We start from the raw sequence: 12,684 nt of genomic DNA, 5'->3' as shown, positions 1-12,684 counted from the left end.
AGGGGACCAACACGGGTGCCCGTGTTGCTCAACACGGCCCGTGTTGGGTTTGACGCTGATTTCAGTGAATTTTATGATTTTGTTCAGTGGTTTGCCTGCAAGGGTGTTTTTGGTATTTCCAACCAACTTAAGTGAGTCTGCACTATTTAGGAGAGCTTTCAAGATGAATTAGGGATCTTTTTGCCACACGAAGAATTGGAGGATTGAGAGAAGAAGCCTATGCAATTGGAGAAGAACGGAGAACTCTCATGAGCGGAAGCCATTGAAGATCAAAGTTCATCATCTCTTTTGTAATGTCTTTATTTGATATCTTTGTAATTTCTTTGGATGATATGAGTAGCTAAACCCCCCAATGCTAGGGGGGTGTCCCTGATTAACATTTGTGATGATTTTGAATTCCGAATTTCAATAACATGTTTCTCTTTTACATTCAATTTAATGGTATAAGGTTTTTAATGCTTTCCTCGTCGGACCAACTGGATTGATTTATGACTGACAATTAGGATTGACCTCCATTGTTAGGGTTTTTATACCATTATATTATAGTAGATATCACCTAGGACTAGGGATACCCTATAGTAACCGGATTGTTCTTGATTATAATAATATTTGATTTGATCACTAATTTCGAAGGACTTTGGGATTAGGATTTCAATGTTCAAAAGTTTGCCCACTAAGGACTTAGGAGCAAATACCCTTAAGAACCGGTAATTGATAAGTTGAACTTTGTTAATGAAATAAGGGTTCAGAATTGTTACATGTTAATGCACACACCTACCCTGGCATGTTACTCATATTTGGCCAATTAAACCTTTTTAAGTTTATTTGCAATTTAATTTGTAATCACAAAAACCAAAACCCCAAGGCTTTTTGTTTAATTGAAGTGCGACTAACTCTATAATCTCACGCAGTCCTTGAGATCGATATTCGGGGAATTTTCCCTTTATTACTACAGAGGCAAAATAGTACACTTGCTATTTTACCGATCAAGTTTTTGGCGCCGTTGCCGGGGACTGCCGAAAATTGTAGAGTTTTTAGTTTTATTTCAATTAGAATTTTGTTGCTCTGCGACTAAAATTTTATTTTCAAAAAAAAAATATATAAAAAAATAAAAAATTTTATATTATTTTTTCCTCATTCTAATAATTGTCTAATCTGTTTATGCGAGGCAAGGCCTCAGCAGAATTTCTTTTTGACGCAGAAATTGAAAGGACTTTTCACGCAAGGCGCAGACAAGCTCATCAAGCTAAGCTGGAATCTGAGGAAGAAGTAATTACAGTTCATTCTGGTTCAGACACCGAAAGTGAAGAAGAGATCATGGGCGAGGTACCACCACCAGAGAGACTCCTCGGAGACTATGGAGTTGCAAATACACCGGGGGGAAGACAAACAATTATCAACCAACCGGTGAATGTTCCTAATTTTCAATTGCACCCAAGCACCATCACTCAGCTCGAAAGAAAGCCTTTCACCGGAAGGGTTAATGAAGATGCAAACAAGCACTTACAGAGGTTTCTGACCATGAGTACAACTTTAAAAATCGAAGGTCATACAGAAGAGGCCAAGAAGCTGAGAATGTTTCCATTCACCTTGGCAGAAGAAGCAGAAGAGTGGTTTTATTCCCTTCCAGCGGGCAGCATTACATCATGGGGAGAGATGGAAAAAGCTTTCTTATATGAGTATTTTCCCGCCTCGGTATTTATAAGGAAGAGGTATGACATTCTGAATTTCAAGCAGAAGGAGGGTGAGCCCTTAGGAGATGCATACAAAAGATTCAAAAGAATTCTAGTAGCATGTCCCACTCACAATATGGATAAGACTGAACAGATGCAAGTATTTGTCAATGGGCTCAGAATGAAAACAAAACAGTTAATTGATCCAGCAGCTGGAGGCTCGACAAATTTCACAACAGCCTCAGGAATCATCAAAATCATTGAAGCAATAGCTGCAAATGAGCATTTGGAATTATATGACAGGTGTGCTAGCAAACCGGAAGGAATCATTGATCTCAAGCTGGAGACTTCTAAAACTCGGGTTGAAGATGCGATAGCCGCAGAAGTTGAAAAGAAATTGAAGGCTATGAATATAGGTAAACAACAGGTGGCTCAAGTTCAACAAGCTCAACCTGTCAGCTGTGAAATCTGTAATGGCCCACACCAAACGGTGTACTGTTTCGCTACTCCCAAGCAGATTGAAGAAATCAAATTCCTAAGGCAAAACAACCCGTATTCTAACACCTATAATCCAGGGTGGAAGAATCATCCAAATTTTGCTTGGAAAGATCAACAACAACAAGGTACCCAGAAGGCAGAGTGGGAAGTGGCAATTGAAAGATTAGCTGGGCAGTGTTCTCAGTTCCAAGAAGAAACAAGAAACAACCACAGAAACACTTCGGCCTCAATTAAAAATCTGGAAGTTCAAGTGGGGCAGATAGCACAACATCTCACTCTACAGGCACAAGGTACCCTTCCGAGCTCAACTGTGAAAAATCCGAAAGACCAAGAGAAGATTAATGCTGTTACTACAAGAAGTAGGAGAGTAGCAGAAAAAGAAAAAGAAAAAGAGAAAGAGGAAATAGATGACCCCATGGTAATAGAGGTGGATTTGGAAATAAGAGAGAATCCAAAAGAGCCAGAAGTTGTGGTACCGCCGGTTAAACCAATTGAAGAAAAAAATAAGAAAGACGCTGAACCTGTGATAAAACTGCCCTTCCCCTCCAGAGTGACAAAGAAGGGTTCAAGAGAGAAAGACTTTGAGAAGTTTACTAAATTGTTCAAAAAGTTAGAGGTAATTCTACCATTCTTTGAAGCACTTGAGCACATGCCTTTGTACAAGAAATTTATGAAGGAGGTGTTGGGGAAAAAGAGATCACTAGGAGGAGAACCAAAAATTGCAACGGAAAAGTGTGGTATAGTCTCAACAGCAAGGAAGATCCCAATAAAGAGGAAAGACCCTGGGGCAGTGGCGATACCATGCACTATCAAGAATATAGCATTTAAGAAGGTACTCCTCGATTCTGGGTCTAGTGTGAGTTTAATGCCTTTGTCCATTTTCAAAAAGCTTGAATTGGAAAAGATTAGTGAAAGTAAGACCCAGTTAAGGTTCGCCGATCACACCGTTAAGAAATCATATGGGGTAGCTGAAGATGTACTAGTGGAAGTTGATAAATTTGTATTCCCTGTTGACTTCCACATCATGGACATTCCGGAAGACGAAGAAACTCCTATCCTTCTTGGGAGGCCATTTCTGTCGACAGGCCGCTGCAACCTCGACATTGAAAAAGGAACGCTGACGCTGAAATCTTTTGATGAAGAAGTAACGTTGAAGATGTTAGGAGTCAAAAGACAGAGGGCGGTTGTGAATGATCAAACTTCTGATGGTATGACAGAAAGTGAGGAAAAGAACAAGAAGTCTAAACAGCTCCAAGAAAAAGTGTCAAGCATAGCCTCCCGGGTGGAACCATCTTATGTAGTTGTCAAAAATCTTAAGAAAGCTAAGGAAGTCAAGAAGAAGGTGGAGGAGAAAGAGCAAGGAAAGAAGAAGAATGTGGGAAGTAAATTAAAGAGAAAAGCGTTGAATGCTTTTCGTCTTCATGAGTTAGTGGTTGCGAAAGTGACAAGCAACAAGGTTTGGAAAAGGAAATACCCTCCATAAAAAGGGTAATGGACCGTCGAGCCATGTGACGTTAAACGAAGCGCTTCGTGGGAGGCAACCCACGGTTTTAATAATTAATTTCTCTGTTTGTTTATTTTATTTTCAGGAAATAAAAGAGGACGTCTCTGGTGAAAGCATGGAAGTGATCATTAGAGTGCGATACCCTCTGTGAGTCACCTCTCTCGAACTCGTTCTGAAACATTGAGGTCAATGTTTAGTTCAAGTTTGGGGGAGGCTCTTCTCTTTGCATTTTATTTTTATGTTAGTTTTATGTTATTGGTATGATGTGAAACCATAAAGTGAATTCTGCCCAAATTTTTTACCGAAATTTTAAATTTTTGTTGAAGAAGTTTTGATCCTAAAGAGCGATCGGGAATAGTATATAGAGATGAAGCGAGGATTGTTTGAGGACAGGAAGTGCGGAATAATGTGACAAGAGGTTTGTTTAAGCACCCCTGGTTCCCTGAAAGAGATACGAGTCTAACGTGTAGATTTGCACCATAGTACTTGTCTCCTGAGAAGTACTTCTCGAGTAGTTTATTGATACAGTCTGGCATAATTCGGATTCACTTGCATGATGGCTGGTTGAGAAAAAAAAAAGAGAGATATAAAGTTGGTACCAAATGATGAAAAGGCGGTAAAAGGCAATCGGCTCGCTAAGTTGGGTAACCCTCACCCGGTTATTCAGCCCAAAGGAGATTGATCCCCAAACGTCGTCCAAAAGGACAATATATAACTGCAAGGTTTGAAAATTTCATCGGTAATAAAAAGTAGCCAATGCTGCTAGTTTGGTGCCAGAGAAAAAATAATAAGAAGCCTTGATCCGTCTCATGCAGGTGATGATTATTATAAGAAATGCAGTGCCTTAATATGATTGTCCGAATGAAAGAGGAGGAAAATCGGAAAGAGACTTAAGTGCAAAGCATAGTTGGAGAGGTATCCGAAACGGGAGCTTGAGGATTAATGTGGTAACAAAACTCGTCGCGTCATGTGAATGCCAAATCACTGTTTCTTGATCAATACAGACAGATATCTCACGTATGAACACCGTGTGCTTTGAAGGTCATTAACTTTTGTAGTTGTCGCTTGAGGTCAAGCAACGGTTTAAGTTTGGGGGAGTTTGATCAGTGGTTTTCACACATATTTTTATCGTTGTTTTTAAGTATGTTTAAGTTTTGTTATTGAGTGTTTTATTTCTTTATTCGTCATTTTATGCTTTGGTTGTATGTTTTAATGTTTTCAGGTTCATATGGAGAAACCGGAGTAAATCAGTGCGAAACTCGGAAGTTTTGAAGGAATTTCAAAAACATGCTACAGGAGGCCTGACACGGGTGGCCGTGTTGCTCAACACGGGCCGTGTCAGGAAGAGCGCTAGGAGCAAAGTTTGAGAAGAGAGGAAAACAGTGGTGCAACACGGGTACCCGTGTTGCTCAACACGACCCGTGTTGCTAAGTCTGGGACCAAGTGTTAAAAATAAATATTCCAAGGGACCAACACGGGTGCCCGTGTTGCTCAACACGGCCCGTGTTGGGTTTGACGCTGATTTCAGTGAATTTTATGATTTTGTTCAGTGGTTTGCCTGCAAGGGTGTTTTTGGTATTTCCAACCAACTTAAGTGAGTCTGCACTATTTAGGAGAGCTTTCAAGATGAATTAGGGATCTTTTTGCCACACGAAGAATTGGAGGATTGAGAGAAGAAGCCTATGCAATTGGAGAAGAACGGAGAACTCTCATGAGCGGAAGCCATTGAAGATCAAAGTTCATCATCTCTATTGTAATGTCTTTATTTGATATCTTTGTAATTTCTTTGGATGATATGAGTAGCTAAACCCTCCAATGCTAGGGGGGTGTCCCTGATTAACATTTGTGATGATTTTGAATTCCGAATTTCAATAACATGTTTCTCTTTTACATTCAATTTAATGGTATAAGGTTTTTAATGCTTTCCTCGTCGGACCAACTGGATTGATTTATGACTGACAATTAGGATTGACCTCCATTGTTAGGGTTTTATACCATTATATTATAGTAGATATCACCTAGGACTAGGGATACCCTATAGTAACCGGATTGTTCTTGATTATAATAATATTTGATTTGATCACTAATTTCGAAGGACTTTGGGATTAGGATTTCAATGTTCAAAAGTTTGCCCACTAAGGACTTAGGAGCAAATACCCTTAAGAACCGGTATTTGATAAGTTGAACTTTGTTAATGAAATAAGGGTTCAGAATTGTTACATGTTAATGCACACACCTACCCTGGCATGTTACTCATATTTGGCCAATTAAACCTTTTTAAGTTTATTTGCAATTTAATTTGTAATCACAAAAACCAAAACCCCAAGGCTTTTTGTTTAATTGAAGTGCGACTAACTCTATAATCTCACGCAGTCCTTGAGATCGATATTCGGGGAATTTTCCCTTTATTACTACAGAGGCAAAATAGTACACTTGCTATTTTACCGATCAGTACACTTGTTGGAATTCAGGCGAAGCTGAAACTTCCGTAAGCGCTGAAACAATTTTGTCAGATTCTGTATGTGATCTTCCTCATTCTCTGACTTGGCAATCATGTCGTCCACATAGACTTCCACTTCCTTATGCATCATGTCGTGGAAAAGTGTAGTCATGGCTCTTTGATATGTTTCCCCTGCGTTCTTTAGTCCAAAAGGCATAACGCGGTAGCAGAACGTGCCCTAGGGGGTGATGGAAGTTGTTTTCTCCATGTCTTCAGGTGCCATCTTGATCTGGTTGTATCCCGAAAATCCATCCATGAATGAGAAAACTTTGGATTTTGCTGTACTGTCAACCAACATGTCAATATGTGGTAAAGGAAAATCGTCCTTAGGGCTAGCTTTGTTCAAATCTCTGTAGTCGATGCACATGCGGACTTTTCCGTCTTTCTTAGGAACGGGAACAATGTTAGCTAACCACTGAGGGTATTCTGAAGTGTCGAGGAAACCAGCATCGATTTGCTTTTGAACTTCCTCTTTGATTTTCATAGCCATCTCCGGATGAGTTCTTCTCAATTTTTGCTTGACCGGAGGGCATTATGCTTTTAATGGTAAGTGATGCTCCACTATACTGGTATCCAACCCTGGCATATCCTGATAAGACCAAGCGAAGAAATCTGAGAATTCTTTGAGCAGCTGTATCAAACTCTCTCTGATCTCTAAACTGAGCGAAGCTCCAATCTTAACCTCTTTTCTGTTTCCATCTGAACCAAGGTTAATGATCTCTAGAGGCTCATTGTATGGCTGAATGGCCTCTTCCTTTTGTTGAGGTAACCGTGAAATTTCCTTTGATATTTCTTCGTCTTCTTCTTCCTCTGCCTCGAATACAGGAAACCCAAAGCTTGGAGAAGTCATACAGTCGCACGTTTCAACGGGGTATTTTATGATTAATCTGCATATGTGTGATAAGTTTTATTTAGACAACGAGGGAAGACTCGGTGTATGCAGTTAAGGATTTTCATTGATGTTTTTAAGGGGTTTTTTTTAGGATTACCAATTTCCGAAGAAAGAAAAGGAAAAACTAACTAAGGAACAAAATGACATTTTTGTTTATTAACAGTCATTTCTCGAAACAAAGACCCTATAAAACAAAACTTTATTGCTTTGGGCGAAGCAAAGAGGGGCATTTTCCTAAGAAATAGTAAAATGCAAAGCCCTATGAAACATCTATTCACCCTGGGCTAAGGTGAGAGGTCAAAATAACGGTGAAAGTCCCTACTTAGGAGTGCGAACAACAGTTGAAACTTTAACAGCTGTCCAATAGTGGCGAACCCCATTGTGCACTAAGTAATCTGGCACCTTAGGCTTAAGCTGGCCTGTGGTAGGTCTTGATTTACCAACCACTGTATTTGCAACACTCAGACGATCTTCTTCTACTTCAGCGGACTGAGCAGTGTGAGCATACCCATATCCAAGTGGAGTATGTCGGTTTTTCTTTTGAGGAAACTTCCAATCTTCTGAATGGAGAGACTCGTTGTCGGAGACACTTTCGAGATCATCCTCTTCGGTATTTTGGTCTTGCTCTTCTCCCAATATGGCATTGACTAGGTATGTGAACTCTAGATTCGTAGCCTCAGAAGGTGACTTGGGGATATAATCCTCAATGATGACTTCACCAGATGCTGATGATGAATAGCAAGGGTCATACATCTCTTTTGGCTGAGAGAGGTACTCATAATCAATGTTCCATCCAGTTGGAACAATGTCTTCAAGAGTGATTTTTGAACTTTCAGGAGCGGAGTATTTCACCATGTAGTCGAATTTTCCGCTTGGTTCTCCTAATGTATCCCAAGTTTCTTCGGGGATAGGAGGAACTTCTTCTGATGAACCATGACTTCTGGTGGTGAAGCTGTTAGTAACTTCATCACTGCTTGGTTGAGTCTTACTTTCAGATCCTTTAGTTGGATAACAGCAAGGTGAATCAGACTCTGATAGGGCTATGTATCCTGCCTCGAGAAGGTCAGACATACATTCCACTTCAAAAATTCTCATCGGTGTCTTCCGTCCGATGGTATTGACTGTTTGTTGAACAGGTTGAAGAAAACCTCCATTGCGGAAAGTCTCTTGAATTGGAAGAACTACCTCAATTCCCGGAATAACCTTTGATGATGTTGGGAAGAATCCAACTCCTGTTCTGTTCTTGTTGTTGGTAGGAATATCAATGTTCCCCCAACCACTGGTAGTGCCATCCTTTACAACTTGGATTGCATCTTTGTATGAAGAAATATACGCTACTTTCTCCTTTCCTTTTTCCTTGTCCAAGGAAAGTGCTTGGAATTTAGTTCCAACAACTTCTTTTGGTTCTATGTCGGAGAATGATGACAGGTTGCTGACGATCAAAACTCGTTCTCCACATACAGTTACCAATTTGTCATTTTTTATGAACTTCAGTTTCTGATGAAGTGTGGAAGTAATTGCCCCAGCCTCATGAATCCATGGGCGACCTAGCAAACAACTGTATTGTGCCGGGATATCCATAACTTGGAAAGTGATTTTGAACGTCTGAGGTCCAATAGTTTTGGGAAGATCTACTTCTCCGAAAACTGACTTTCTTGATCCATCAAATGCTTTGACGATGAAGTGAGTGTCCCTCAATGGGTAATCTTTGAAAGATAATCTTGACAATGTTGATTTAGGCATGACGTTGAGAGAGGATCCATTGTCTATTAGGACTCCTGTGAGTACATCACCCATGCAGCTAACTGAGATGTGAAGTGAAAGGTTATGGTCCACTCCTTCTTTAGGAAGATTTTCGTCACAAAACTCAGATTAGTTCCTGCGGAAATGTTGGCAACGATACTGTTGAATTGTCCCACAGTAACACTTGGTTCTACGAAAGCTTGTTCCAAAACTTTCTGTAGAGCTTCCCTATGAGCCTCAGAACTCAATAGTAGGGAGAAAGTAGATATTCTAGACGGAGTATGTAGTAGCTGGTCTACAATGTTGTATTCACTCCTCTGGATTAACTTCAAAATTTCATCATTTTCTTTCCCTTGAACAACATTGGTCGGATGATTGTCTCGCCTATGTGGTACTTCTTCCGAAGGCTTCTCCACACTTTCCGTTGCTCTGTTGAAGACTCATCCACTTCTGGTGACTCGACTAATATCAGCAATATTGACAACAGACGGTAATGGTATCTCCTTTCCATTTTCAATGAATGTAGCATTGTACTTATATGGTATAGCCTTGTCAGACTCATACGGTACAAGACCTGGTAAGTAAATGACTAACGGAGCAATTGCTGTCTTCCTGCTGTCATACTTGACTTGCATAGGTTCAACTTGATTAATTTGAGGAGATACGGTAAAGACTTCGTCATCTTCTCTGTTGGCAAGAAGTGTAATGGTATTTTCATCCATTAGTTTCTGAATGTCGTTGCGAACACGCAAACATCCTCGTGAATTTCTTCGAAAAATTCTGCATCTACTGTAAGGATGGAAATCCGTTCCAAAGTAGGCAAGTCCATTCAAATTCTAATGGAACCTGACTACCGATCATTCGAGATCTTGAACTTTGTAGATTTTGTATTCTCCTGGACATCCTTGAACCATGTTGACGTCGTGCTCAGTTTTGACTCGAATGTGTTGAATCCATCCTAAGTCCATTTGTTCTTGTAATGCAGCTTGAACTATGGCGCATCCTTGATTATTCTTTGAACAAATTTCACTTGTGAAGTAGTTGTGAGGTGGTACATTACTGTACCCAGATTGCCTAGCGTGCATTTTGACGAGATTTTCCCCTATCTAATGAATGTTGTAGATTTGAATGACATTAAGGTGTTGATCTATCAGATTCACTGAAGCTTCTTTATACTGCAGCAAAGGATTTGCTTGGACGTTAGGATTAGTATCTTTGAAGGATAGCATTCCACTCTTCACTAATCTTTGAACGTTGTTCTTGAAATTGAGACATCTCTCAATGTTGTGACCTGGTGCCCCCTGATTATAGGGACAAGATTGGTCAGCCTTGAACCAATATGATGATTCATTTGCAGGATTTGGAGGGCTCTTTGTCTGAATGAGTCCTTTCGCCAGTAGTGTTGGAAACAATTCCGCATATGGCATTGGTATGGGATCAAAGGCAGGATACCTTGGAATCCGATTGAAGTTTGGAGGTCGAACCTGCTGCTGAGGTTGCTGCGACCTTTGCTGAAATGGTTGTTGCAAAACCTGAGGTTGATAAGCTGGCGCTGAGTTAACAACTGGAGTTACTGTAGCAACCTAAGGTGAAAAATTCTTTTTTTCTTTGTGCAAGACATTGCTGACATCTTGATCCTTTTTCTTCGGGAAAGAACCTCCATACTTTCTTGGACCAATAGAAGATTCTGGTTCTTTGTTCAAGCGTCCCTATGGAACCGATTCTTCTAAACGTATACCCATGTTTACCATCTCGGTAAAGTCACTTGGTGCTCTTGCAACCATTCGTCCGTAGTAAAATGGACTCAAAGTCTTGAGATAGATTTTTGTCATTTCTTTCTCTTCAAGTGGTGAACAAATTTGAGCAGCAAATTCACGCCATCTCTGAGCGTATTCCTTGAAGCTTTCTTTATGCTTTTGAGTCATGGCCTGGAGTTGATCTCTGTCGGGAGCCATATCCAGATTGTACTTGTACTGTTTGACGAAGGCCTCTCCGAGGTCTCGGAAAGTACGAATCTTTGAACTGTCCAAGTTCATGTACCATTTAAGTGTAGCACCAGTCAAGCTGTCTTGAAAATAATGAATGAGTAATTTGTGAGGCATGAATTCGAGCGTACATCACGAGATGAATTTGTGGGCATGAATTCCCTTTGTACTTCTCGAACTCTGGTACTTTGAATTTGTGAGGAATCTTAACATTTGGAACCAGACAGAGGTCTGCAACGTTCTTTCCAAATAAATCTTATCCTCGGAGAGTCTTGAGTTCCTTCTGCATTTGCAAAAACTGTTCCTGGAACTCGTCTAATCTTTCATACACGCCAGCATCCTCACTTGGAGCGTGATGATATACTTGCCCACCCGGTGGAGGAAAAGTATGCATGATAGGTCGTGGAGAAGCCATGACAGCAGATCTTGGTATCTCAGCATTCTGTTGTGTGAAACCCATTGCTGTTGCTCTTGGAACTTCAATTTCCAGAGGTTTGTAACCCTCCGGTGGACGCATATCCATGGTGACTTTTGGAACTTCAGAAGCTGGAGGTATGTACCCTTCTGGAGTAAAGTTATACGGCATGCCCCAAGGTCGATCGGGCGGCATGGTATACTGAGGAATAGGAGTAGAAACAATCTCGGAAACCACAGTCCTTTGTGGTTCTTCTAGCGTTGGTTGATTCTGCGCAACTACCAGGGCTTCTACCATACTATTAAGTCTTTCAACAGTACCTTTAAGAGTATTAATCTCTTCTCTGTGTTCTTCATTCTCTTGTTCAAAGTCTTCCATTCTTTTCTTGCGACTTGAACGAGTGTTGTATGGATGAGACAGCTTGAAAGTCTTTGTTCACCTCCTTCTCCTCCTCTCTTTCTGGAGAAAGGAAAGTGACTATTAGATCCGCGACAATTCTCGTGTCAGTGCGTACAACTAAACAGATGCATGATATGTAATTAAGTTATTATTTTTCAAGGAAACACCATAATTACGTTATGAAACATCAAACTTTTATTAATTAAGCGAAAACGTCGTTTTTTACACACTTTGAAAAGGGAAATACAGAGAAACTAAGAGAAAGGACTCTAAAACTTTGACGAAGAGCCAACTTCACGTTCTAACATTTTCTTCTGTTTCTTGAGATGAGCGTTCTCTGACATGAGCTGATCGATGATCTAGGAAGCAAGAGGGATATGATGAGAAAGTGATGATTGTGTCACTTGTCGATCGAGTACTTCCAGTAATTCATCTTTCCTTCTTAGGATGTTCTGAATTTCAACATTTTCCGTGTTGACAATTCGATACTTATTCCTCCAAGCATTCCTTTCTTGGCATACATTATTTAACGCCGCTTGCAATTTTTCAACATCGGTGGAGAAAAGGTAAATTGGTTCCCTTAGGGGAATAGGTTCTTGATGTTGATATGGCATCCTGAACTTGAATGCTCTGACGCGTACCCATTGAAGGTAATAATCCAAAGAGATGCAAAGATGTTTTCCTAACAATCTTCTCCCTTTTGTGTGAACAAGACGCCAGGCTTGGACAATTTCCTTCTTCAGCATGTTGCCATGATCGTCGATGTTCTTGACGAACAGACCCTCCAATTGAATACTACTTGGAATGTTTTTCATAGGATAGTTGTATTGACGACGGGCTAAAGCTGGATTATAGCTGATTCCTCCCTTAATTCCAATAAGGGGTATGTTGGGATAACTTCCACAACTGAAGATGGTCTTGGTTTCGTTGTTGTCAGGACTACATCAATCAATGTCTGTATGAGTGAGAGACATGATTTTTTGTGACCAGTAAAGGCCATCCCTGATGTTCCAGAAAGTGCTAGACTTTGGCAGGTGTGATATGAACCATTAGTATAATAACGGCACGCAGCATG

Source organism: Vicia villosa, unplaced genomic scaffold (genome assembly GCF_029867415.1).
Source record: "Vicia villosa cultivar HV-30 ecotype Madison, WI unplaced genomic scaffold, Vvil1.0 ctg.003203F_1_1, whole genome shotgun sequence".
Classification (NCBI taxonomy): Eukaryota; Viridiplantae; Streptophyta; class Magnoliopsida; order Fabales; family Fabaceae; genus Vicia; species Vicia villosa.
The sequence above is the reverse complement of the archived record's forward strand: the minus strand, read 5'-3'. Positions refer to the sequence as shown.